This window comes from Rhinopithecus bieti, unplaced genomic scaffold (assembly GCF_001698545.2).
Source record: "Rhinopithecus bieti isolate Rb0 unplaced genomic scaffold, ASM169854v2 scaffold_16234, whole genome shotgun sequence".
Classification (NCBI taxonomy): Eukaryota; Metazoa; Chordata; class Mammalia; order Primates; family Cercopithecidae; genus Rhinopithecus; species Rhinopithecus bieti.
In genome coordinates, this window is record NW_016808946.1 from 3,177,215 (window position 1) to 3,188,910 (window position 11,696).

General features: G+C 54.8%; 1 protein-coding gene across 4 annotated transcripts in view; it reads right to left on the reverse strand.

Moving 5' to 3' along the window:
- The window catches only part of DHRS3 (dehydrogenase/reductase 3), a 55,814-nt gene that overhangs the window by 20,119 nt on the left and 23,999 nt on the right, over nt 1-11,696 (reverse strand). The window contains exon 1 of one of the 4 annotated variants that reach the window (XM_017888032.1): nt 9,016-9,332. The exons of the other annotated variants lie outside the window; for them this stretch is intronic. The gene's annotated coding sequence lies outside the window, so the exon portion shown is untranslated. Of the gene's footprint in view, nt 1-9,015; nt 9,333-11,696 lie in introns of those variants that run through there. 4 annotated transcript variants of the gene reach the window in all.

Here is an 11,696-nt window from a genome sequence, read left to right on the forward strand (position 1 = left end):
AGTTCCAGCTACTCAGGAGGCTGAGGCAGGAGAATGGTGTGAACCCGGGAGGCAGAGCTTGCAGTGAGCCGCGATTGCACCACTGCGCTCCAGCCTGGGTGACAGAGCAAGGCTCTGTCTCAAACAACAACAACAACAACAAAACAAACCATGCTCAGGAGTCTAATGTTGGGACAAAAGGGGTGCAGCACTATTTGAATAAGACAATCTCAACTCTAAACTTTTTTTTTTTTTGAGACAGAGTCTTGCTCTGTTGCCCAGGCCGGAGTGCAGTGGCACAGTCATGACTCACTGCAGCCTCCATTTCCTGGTGATCCTCCTACCTCAGCCTCCCAAGCAGCTGGGATCAGAGGTGCAAGCCACTACTCCCGGCTAATTTTTATATTTTTCGTAGAGATGGGGTTTTGCCATGCTTCCCAGGCTGGTCTCAAACTCCTGGGGCTCAAGCGATTCTCCTACCTCGGCCTCCCAAAGTGCTGGGATTACAGGAGTAAGCCACCAGGTCAATGGAAGTCAACAGGCTACACAGACATGGGTGTCTCAGGCAGGATCACAGCTGACTGTCGTTTGCTTCTTTATATTTGTATAAGCAAAAAATATCTCTAAAGAACAAGTATTGTCATTTATGATCTTAGAAATAGAAGGTGGGGCTGGGTGTGGTGGTTCCGGAGGCTGAGGTGGGAGGATCACTTGAGCCCAGGGGACAGAGGCTGCAGCGAGCCAAGACTGCGCCACTGCACTCCAGCCTGGATGACAGAGAGAGACCCGGTCTCAAAAAAAACAAAAACCAAAAACCAAACCGAAACAAAAAACAACAGAGGGTGGAGTAAAAGCTTCCCCATGGATCATTCCCCAAATAGATTCTTAACACACAGCTAACTTCACTCAATCCTGTGGGTCCAAGCCCTTGTTCCCCAGCCCCCGAGCAGGGCCCTTCAGGGGCCCTCATCCATTGTGAAGGGACTGTTATTCACATCTCTCTTCCCATTGTTGAGTGACTGAGGGAGGGAGCCTGCCAGGGGATCCACAGCTCCCAGTTTCCACTCGCTCATTACACAGGGCTTTTGGCCCTGCATGTGCTGTCACGGCCATTTGGGGTCACTTAGAGGATAGGGACTCAATCTCCAAATTCAGGGTTCTCCTGTGTCCCTACCTGGTGCCCAGCCCGGGCTGTTTTTCTCTGTTTCTAATGCCAAGGCTACTTATGGACTCCTATTCAACCTGCAAAACCCTGCTTGAATGCTCCTTCAGTCCTGAAGCCTCCCTGGCTGCTCTTTCCAGCCTCCTCACAACAACAACAGCGCCACCACTATACAATGGCCAAATCTGTTGAGCAGTTGCCATGGGTCAGACACTGTGCTGAGTACATGGATATGTTTTCTTCTTTAATCCTCACAACCCCTCGAGGTGGGTAGGTTTACCTTCTCCATTTAATAGGCAAGCCTCAGACAGACAGTGACTCACCCAGGGTCATGCCGCTCATAACAGCAGATCAGCCTGACTCAGGATAGCCATTCCTCACTGCTAACACTAGTGTTTGTTCAACCTCCACTAGTGCATGGATGTGAGCATGCTGGCTGGTGAACAGCCCTGCCTCTCCCATGAGCGTGCAAGGTCCTCCAGGGAATCTTACTCATCTCGTAAGCCCAGCATCCAGCATGGGCCAGGTACAAGAGTGAAAGCTCAGCTAACATCATCACAAGACACCAGCCCCAGGAGGCCCTAGATCAGAGGATACTGAGTACCTCTTCTCTACCCAGCCTTGCCTTCCTAGCCCAGAGGGGCTTGCACTAATGCTGGACTTGGCTTTCATTCCTGGAGTTCAGCTGCAGCACACCCTCCCACTGGCGACATGAGCCGGGTGGTCTCTGGGTGGGTCCCAGGAGGAGCATCTGTTTATAATTGGCAGCCCCGGAAAGATCTGAGACCCTGGGCAGGTCTTTGGCAGGCCGGCTCATGTCCCACGGGCCTGATGTTGTGGAGCTGGATTGGCGCTGACTTGGCTTCTCAGAGGTAAAGAACATACCCACCAGAGACCCCAAACCACAGCAGGCTGGGTGGTGGGGTGGGAAGGTCAGTGTGGAGGGTGCATAGCTTTCTGCTCCTGGCCCCTCCAGCAGGAGTCTGTTAATAAAAATCCATCCCTGTGGTCAGATGAGAATAAGCAGGCAAGCAACATCTAGCTTGTAAGACATTAGGGTTAGAGCAGGCTGCTAGATAGCAGAGGATGAATGTGACTGTGGCATAGGTTACCACTGGAATTTCCCCCTTTCACAACCCTGCCTATTTCCAACAGGAGAGACCCTGTCTTGAGTGGAGCAGCTTAGAACACGGGCTCCGGAGCCAGACTGCTTGGGTTCAATCCTTTAATAGTTATGAATGACATGAACTTAACCTCTATGAATTAAGGTTTAAAACACCCACTCTTTTTCTTTCTTTTTCAGATGGAGTCTTGCTCTGTGGCCTAAGCTGGAGTGCAGTGGCACAGTCTCGGCTCACTGCCTCCTCTGCTTTCTGGGTTTGAGCGATTCTCCTGCCTCAGCCTCCCAAGTAGCTGGGATTACAGGTGTGTGCCACCACACCCAGCTAATTTTTGTATTTTTAGTAGAGATGGAGTTTCTCCATAATTCACCAACATGGTGAATCACAGGTGTGAGCCACCGCTCCCAGCCTAAAACACTCACTCTGAAGGGTAGTTGGGAAGATTAAGAAAGGGCACAATAAATGCCAGCTGTGGGCTGGATATGGTGACTCACCCCTATATTCCCAGCACTTTGGGAGGCCGAGGTGGGGGAATCGCTTGAGACCAGGAGTTCAAGATCAGCCTGGGCAACATGGCAAGACGCTGTCTCTGTTTTTTAAAAAGCTAGCTGTCATTATTATTATTGTTGTTATTATTATTATTAGCACAGCAACAGAAATAGATCCCCCTTTGCAGTAGAAGATCCACATACTCTGAAGGGGAAACGGTTGCCTGGAAGACCCCATCTGGGGCTGTCCCATCTTGCCTGCCCTAGGCACAGCCTTGACTGGGGCAAAACCACAGAATCTTGCTATCTCTTGGTTCCATCCTTCCACCTTACTTAGAAGGCTCTCCTTTGTCTATGCCCCCAAGCCTGAGAAGCTAGAGACCAGTCGTTAAAACTGTCCACCTGCAGAGCAAGCTGTGGAGGGATTTCTTAGGCAGGAGAGGTTTTCAAGCAGAGCCCCAAGGAACCCTGGGGGTGCTAGTGAGGAGCCTCTGGAGGTGCTAAGGGTAGGGTGGGGAGCAGGCAGACATCATCCCAGGCCTCTCCTCACTCCTGCCCCAGTCATCCAGAGTGGTGACACTTTAGGTTTCTAGAATAGTCATTTCTTTTTCTTTAAGATGATGTTTCACTCTTGTTGCCTAGACTGGAGGGCAATGGCACCATCTCGGCTCACTGAAACCTTCACCTCCCAGGTTTGAGTGATTCTCCTGCCTCAGCCTCCTGAATAGCAGGGATTACAGGTGCGCACCACCACACCCAGCTAATTTTGTATTTTTAGTAGAGACGGGGTTTCGCCATGTTGATCAGGCTGGTCTCGAACTCCTGACCTCAGGCGATCCACCTGCCTCAGCCTCCCAAAGTGCTGGGATTACAGGCGTGAGCCACTGTGCCGGGCCTAGAATAGTCATTTCTACAAAGACTCTGTCGCTAAAAAAAAAAAAAAGAGTTGGAATGTTTCTGAATCCTCAGCCTGTCCCTCTCCAGCACAGCCCTAGAAGGAAGCCTGCTTTCTCCCAATGGACCCCAGTGGGATCCCTCTAGCTGTCACCCATTGAGAGTGCTGGCCTGTCACCTGGGCACACACAACAAGCCTACCAGCCCTTCTGCTTCCAGTGCAGATCCACTCTGATCACACTGATCCAAACTGATCCACAGTGATCAGGTACTGGCTTCCAGCACCTCCTTCCCAGACTTTCTAATCCTTTCCACCTTTTTTTCTGGGAGGCCTGTTTTCCAGACTCTACACAATCCAGTCCGCATGCTGTCAGGTAAAAGGAGGGGGACAGAGAGATCGCACGAGTCTGTGGTTTTGCCCCACTCAAGGCTGTTTCTAGGGGAGGAGACAGACACAGAGCTTCAGAAGGAGTCTTCCAGGCAACCGTTACCCCAACAGGGTTCTAGATCTTCCGTCAGCAAGGGGGATCTATTTCTGTTGCTGTGCTGATACAAATAGTAACAGCTACCATTTATTGGGGTAGCCCTAGGTTTGTTACAGGTGCCCCACAGCCGACCCCAGGAGGTCAGAGGTGACAGAAGCCACTGGGCCTTTCAGGGACTTCGGCTAGGTCCTTATGTGCCCTTCCTGTTCCTGCACTGCTGAGCTGCTGAAGCCTAGACAGGTCTCTCCCACGTAGCCCTGAGAAACAGACTCTCCCTGGCTGCCGGCCCCTGTTTTGGCCTGCCGAGAATGTTTTGGCTACCACTGGCTCAGCTGTTGGGGAAGATTGTGATGAAGCTCCTCAAATTAGATCAGCCCGCGGTGTTGCCCTCCCACAAGTCCCTGACCGCAACCTGGAGCAGGGCACAGACTTCCTCCAGGCGGGCGTCCAGCCTGGAACCGGCCCGCTTGGGAGGCACAGGAATGACAGGAGCTCTGACATGCACGCGGGGCTCACTAGCTGGCCACGCCGCCTCAGCATGGGTGCCGTGGGGCATCTAGTCCTCTGTCAGCTCTAGAAGGGCTCATATCTGCGAAAACTGATACACGAAGGGGCTATGTAATTCCAAGTGGTAAGTGGTAGAGCTGGAACCTCGACATAAGCAATCTGTGCCCTTTGCCGCTGACTTCACCTGCGGGAGCAAAGTGACTCCACGAAACAACATATCCATTCAGTGCACATGTACAGTGAGCAGATGCCATGTGCCAAGGACTGGACAGAAAGGTGTCCACCTCCCGGGGAACAAGGGAAAGATGCAGTCATCATACAGTCTTGATGACCAAGTGGTTATTGAAAGGCGTGACAGAGATGCTCCTTGCCCCTCTGCAAGGACACCGGGGCTCTGATGGGGCTCAGGTGGGAGGACAGGTGAGGACAGAAGCTGTTCTGAGCACGGCTCAGCACAGTGCCCAGGGCTGGTTGCTGTGAGGGGTACAGGGTATGCCTGGAGCACCCTTGGTCTCCAAGTGGGCGGGGTGGGACTGTGGCAAGCACTCACCGCCACCACAGTGAACAATCTGTGTTTACTACAGGCTGGGTCCTGCTCTGGGCTCTTAGACTGAGTCCTCTTGGCTGCCTGGGGGTGGTACAGTCGGCTGATTAGTGTCCCCTGAGAAGCTGAGTCCAAGTCCTAACCCTCGGTACCTGTGAATGTGACCTTATGCAGAAAAAGGGTCTTTGTAACTGAGTAGCTGTAATTGAGTTGGGGATCTCAAAGTGAGATCACCCTGGGTTAGGGTGGGCTCTGAATCTAAGGATTAGCGTCCTCATGAGAGGCAGAACAGAGACACACACAGAGGAGAGGAAGGCTGTGTGAAGACGGAAACAGAGACTGCAGTGAGGCGGCCACAAGCCACGCGATGTCAGGAGCTGCCAAGAGCCACCAGGAGCTGAAAGGGACGAGGAAGGATCCTTCCCTAGAGTCCGGGAGAGAGTGGGGTCCTGCTGATACCTGGAGTTCGGACCTCTGGTACCCAGAACTGTGAGAGCAGCTCTGGTGTTTTGGGCTACGCAGCTGGTGGTCATTTGTTGTGCCATTGACAGGAAACTAACACAAATGGGCGGCTGCATTATCCTCATTCGATGGAGGAGGCCAAGCAAGGCCCAGCCCCAGGCTCCCGAGGCTGGAAGCAACAGAAGCTGTGTCCCCTCCACACCATTCCGTGTTCTCAGATGCCCAGCTCTTTTTAACCTCTGAAGCCTCTTCACTCTCCCGCATTAAGTGCTGTCTCTCACCGTATGCCCACTCCACCATGCACCCTGTCAGCCTGACCTCTGAAATCCAGAGGCTTCTCACCACTTCTCGCCACCTCCACGGCTGCTCCTCGGGGCCCTGCCTCAGTGCCCCTCACCTGGAGCACAGGTGGATCCCTCACCTGGTCCCAACAGGTCACCCGGCTCCTACCTTTGCCCCAGGGTCCCCTGCCTCAGTCTGTTCTCAACACAGCAGGCAGAGATCCTTCTAGAATGTGTCAGACCACGTTACCCTGCTCATGACTACTGATGGCTGCCCATCTCACAGACTGGAATCTAGTGTATACTGGAATCGCAGGCCCTTCCTAGTCTGCCCCATCCCTCGTCTCAGCTCCTCCCTCCTAGGTCTCGGCCCTACAGAAGCACTGGCTCCCCTCTACCTCAGGGCCTTTGCACCGGCTTCTCTCGGTTCTCTTTTCCCAAGTATCCCTCTCCTTGTAGGGCACCCTCTCTTCTTTTTAAAAAATTATTATGATTATTATTATTTGTAGAGATGGGGGTCTCACATTGTTGCCCAGGTTGGTCTTGAACTCCTGGCTTCAAGTGATCCTCCTGCCTCAGCCTCCCAAAGTGCTGGGATTACAGGAGTGAGGTACCACACCTGGCCACCTTCTCATAGGTTCTGCTCAAGTGTCTCTTTACCCAAGAGGTCTTCATGTAAAATGTCTCAACCCCACAAACACCAGCTCTGATTTGATTTCTACCCTTCTTTGATTTCCTCCTTCCCAGTTGCTGAGACAGGCATGTCTCCCCCTGCGATGAGCACCTCATGTTCCTGCGGACACTCCTTCAAACGCTAAAAACACGCCCTGCCAAGAGCCAGTACGTGACAACTGAGCAGTCTCCACCTCATCCCTGGGTGTGATTCTTGCGAAACTTTTTGGTTCTGGGACCACTCAGAAAACCCTCCAGGGAAACTGTCACAAAAGCTGACTAGGGGCGGGCAGGACACTGCTCCCTCCCAGCCAGAAATCCATGGGGTGATGTTTCTTTTCACAAACATCCACAGCCCACAAGACTGGCCGGGGCTCCACCTCCATCTGACTGCCCAGGGCTGCACTTGGCAAAACACGGAGGCAGAGAAACTCAGGCTACAGTTCATGGCCGATGCCTCACCACCTTTGCCCTTTTCCCCCACTGGACCTCTTGCTGCAAAGTGCTGGATGACCTTGGGATGGGGGTGCCAAGGAGGGGAGGGAAGAGCCAGCATCTACAGACCACCCTTCCCTCACAGCACACATCTCCAGATTACTGTCCAGTGGGGTGGATTCAAATTTGGACAATCTAAGTAACTCATGCAGGCTGCACTACTAGAAGTTTCAAAGCAAGTCTTGGACTCCAAAGGGAAGCTCTTTTAACAGCCCTGTCCTGCCTCATTCATTCATTCATTCATTCATTCATTCATTCATTATTTGTGGAATTGTGTACACCAGGCACTTTGGAGGCCCTGGGATCCAGCGGGGAATACATTTATCCCACTTGCAGAGTTTGCTTGTATGTAAGTCCGGGGACGACGAGCATGAACACTTGTTCACAAGAACGAATGACTGTTATTAAGTAGAGGTGGCTAGAAGTGCATGTGAGGAACACATAGCTTTGTAGGGGGTTGGAGGGAGTGATTATGGGGTGGGAGTGGTATTTAGATGGGGGGATGCAGGGAAGTCCTCTTGGTTAAGGTAACATTTTGGAAGAGACACGAGGGAAGTGAAGGAGGGAGCGATACAGACTTGTGGAGGAAGAGCATCCCTGGCGGCGGGAGCAGCTGATGCAAAGGCCCTGGGAATGAACTTCCCCAGCACAGAGACCAGCGTGGAAGAGCAAGCGGGAGATATCAGCCGCAGCAGGACTTTGAATTCTATTCTGAGATGGGGTAGACTGGGAGGTTGTAAGCAGAGAAACAACAGCCTCTGACACGAAGCTGGAAGGGGCTGGTCTGGGGTGCTTAGGTGATGGGAGAAGAGGGATTCCGGACGGCTGCAGAGCTGGGTGCTAGAGAAAGTGAGCTTCCCAGATGACCCCAGAGCGTTTGGCCTGAGAAAATGGAAGAATGGGGTTGCCGTTCCCTGAGCCCCAGTGCCTCCCTCTCCAGGAGGGTTGGCTCTGGCAAGCCCCAGGTGTGCGGGAAGAGAATCCCAGGTCCCTTCAGCCTCCAGAACAATTGCTTCACGCAGGGGGAGGGGGAGGGGAGGCGGCGAGGGAGAAAGCAGTTCCAGGTGGCAAGGGCAGCTCCCGTGGAAGAGGCTGCCCCAGCGCCGGGGACCCACCTAGCGCAGCGGGGTGAGCCCAGTTTCCAATAACAAAGTGCCCGGGCCGTCCCAACCCTGGCCCTGACACCTAACGAGCTGCAGCCGGCTCTGTGCGCGGCCGGGAGGCCAGCCTGGCTCACATGATGGCGTGAGGGGGTGGCAGGAGGAGCCGCCAAGCCTCAGCGGGTCGGGCAGGAGGCTCCAGGAAGTCTTTCTGAAAGTGGGCCCAGGGGCGGGCGCGGGGCGGGGCCGCGGGGGTCCCAGGAGGGGCTGGGCGGGGCTGGGCGGGGCTGCAGGCTGGGTGGGGGATCGGGGCTGGATCCCCAAGCGGCGGATGGGGAAAGGGAAAGGGGATGGGAAGGGGCGGGAGATAGATGGGGAGGGGGTGGGGCGAGGCTGGGGTCCTGGGTGCAGACTGGGAGGCGACTGGGTGGAGCGGGTGAGGAAGGGGCCAGTTGGTGTCCCGGGAGCAGATAGGGAGGGCTTTGCGGGGAAAGCGTAGGAACAGGTTGGGGTCCTGGGCCGGGCTGTGAAGGAAGGCCGAGGTGGAGTCAGGGTACAGATGGGGGGCAATGGTACAGGCTGGGGGCTGTGGAGAGGAGCTGGGTTGGGATTCTGGGGGCAGATGGGGAAGGGGCAGGGTAGATGGCTGCAGAAGGGGCTGGGTTGAGGTCTCAGGTGCAGACAGGGAGGGGCTGGGCGGGGGTGAGGAGGGGAGCCGGGCTGGAGGCCGGGGTGCTGCTGGGGTCCCCCTCCCGCCCCGGGACCGCCCGCTCTTGCCCAGACCCGTCGGTAAACAGACGCCGTGATGTCACGGGCGCCGCTGACCTGTGGCTGAACCCGGAGCTGTAAATGAGATGCAAGGTGCCAGCAGCCTCCGGCCGCAGGGCCTACGAGCCACACGCGCTCCTCCGCCGGCCCGAGGTTACCCCAGCTGCACACACGGACAGGATGCTGCAAACGCCACCAGACATTGCAACACGCAGCCAGTCTGCTGGCCGCCGCGTGAACCGTCCCGGCAGCCCTCGCCGTCTCCCTGACGGGCACCCGCCTCCCTGGAGCGGCCTTGCTCCCCCGGAGCACCCCTGAGGTTGGCAGCTCCCACCCCTCCGGGGGCAGCCTCTCCACTAGGGTCTCTGTCTCCGCTTCCCCCAAGGAGCCTCTAAACCCGAGGGCTGGGCCTCCAGGGTCAGCTTTGGGTTTTCGTGGGAAGAGACTGGGGAGGTGCCTGCCTTTGCTCCGGGCTTTCTGGGAAGCTCATTACTTCTCCCTTGCAAAGACTGGATGGGGGGTTGCGGGGATGGTTTCCAGGTATAAAGAGGTATAAAGTGTCCCGTTGGCCGCGCACCGCCCCTCCCTTCCGAAGCAGGGGGCCTGTTTATCCCGCTGAGCTCCCAGAGCAGCCCTGGACCGCACTAACTTGGCAGCCAGCGCTCAGAGCTGAGCGCCTGCACTGCCCTTTGGAATGAAAAGCAGCCTGGTTGGGGCCTCAAGGAATCTGCTCTGGAGTTGATTTGCTGTGTGACTTTTGGATGAGTCACTTGGCATCTCTGAGCTTCACCATCTCCATCTGAGGAAGCGGGGAAAACTGAAACTGGCCTCCCTGTGCTGGTGTGGGGAAGGTCAAAAGTGCAAGAAAAATGCTCACCAAGCCGCAGGGCCGGTCAGAAGCCTCAGGCACAGGGGGCCTGGCACTGCGAGAACTTGGAGACCCTCAGAGAAACCAAGGCTGCCCTTCTCCTCACCCACTGTCCCCCCAAAAAACTGGGCCTCTGAGTTTATTGTGAGAAGCTGGGGTGACCAGGTTTTGGGGATGAATAGTCCCCTCTGGCTTGAGGAGACCCCCATTGACTCCCCTACTTGGACCCCATTAACTAATGACCACCCTGCCTTGTGGGGGGTGGGGAACCTACAAATGACCCCAGATCTCCTCCCGCCCTAGACAGAGTCTTGCTCTGTCACCCAGGCTGGGGTGCAGTGGCGCGATCTCAGCTCACTGCCACCTCCACCTCCCAGGTTCAAACGATTCTCCTGCCTCAGCCTCTCAAGTACCTGGGATTACAGGCGCTCACCACTGCCCCCGGCTAATTTTTGTATTTTTAGTAGAGATGGAGGTTCATCATCTTGGCCAGGCTGGTCTTGAACTCCTGACCTCAAGTGATCCACCCACCTCAGTCTCCCAAAGTGTTGGGATTACAGGCGTGAGCCACCACGCATGGCCTGAAATAACCCCAGATCTTTAGCAAGTACCCCTGGAGTGCAATAAGGCACAGCTGAACTCCAGCCTTGATTCCAGCTTCTCCTTCACTGAAGTTAATCTTTACACCCTTCTCCCTCACATCCCTCTGCTTTCTTGTCTTTGCAGCACTTAGTCATTATCTGAAGTGATCGTGGTTCTTTGTTTGCTTGGTTTTTGTCTATTTTCCCCATTCTGAAACACACGCTCTCTAGAATGGAAGCTCTCTGAGGAATTTCCAGACCTGGCTTGGTAATCAGGTGCACAGTGACCGTGTGAATGAATGAATGAAATAGATTTGCTTCTTCTGTGAAACATTAGTAACTTCCCTTTGAGAGGACCTTGGGAGGGATGAAGTTGACAACCTGTGTGGTATGGCTATCGTTAGAACCAGCCACATTAATTCGCAGGGTCCCTTGTTCAAAAATTGTAAAGAATTTCAAGATGGTGACAGCAGAGCCTCAAACCAAGTGTAGGGTGCTTCTGAGTGCAGAGCCCAGTGGGAATCCCTGGGTCACACCCAGGAAGCCAGCCCCAGCCATCACACAGAGGGTGCCCAACAGAAACACCCATTGGGACCTCGTGCCAAGTCACAAGCCTTCCACGCTCCCCCGGACAGCAGGAAATACAAACACAGCTCCGGCAGAGCCACTCCAGGGAGAATGTATCACACATCCCTGGCAGACAGGTGACACCTGGCAAACTAAAAGTTGCCCACACATCCAGTCTCTACATGTGCAGGGGCGGTAGATATGGCAGGGTATTAGCTGTAGGGGAAAGAGGAATAATAACAACAGGTAACCTGGGCAAGATGGCAAAAGCGTGTCTCTACTAAAAGTACAAAAGTTAGCCGGGTGTGGTGGTGCGCGCCTGTAGTCCCAGCCACTCAGGAGGATCACGTGAGCCTGGGAGGTTGAGGCTGCAGTGAGCTGAGATGGTACCAATGCACTCCAGCCTGGGTGGACAGAGTGAGACTCTGTCTCAACAAGTAAAATAAAAATAACGGGCCGGGCGCGGTGGCTCAAGCCTGTAATCCCAGCACTTTGGGAGGCCGAGATGGGCGGATCACGAGGTTAGGAGATCGAGACCATCCTGGCTAACACGGTGAAACCCTGTCTCTACTAAAAAATACAAAAAATTAGCCGGGCGAGGTGGCGGTCGCCTGTAGTCCCAGCTACTCGGGAGGCTGAGGCAGGAGAATGGCGGGACCCCGGGAGGTGGAGCTTGCAGTGAGCTGAGATCCGGCCACAGCACTCCAGCCTGGCCAGCAGAG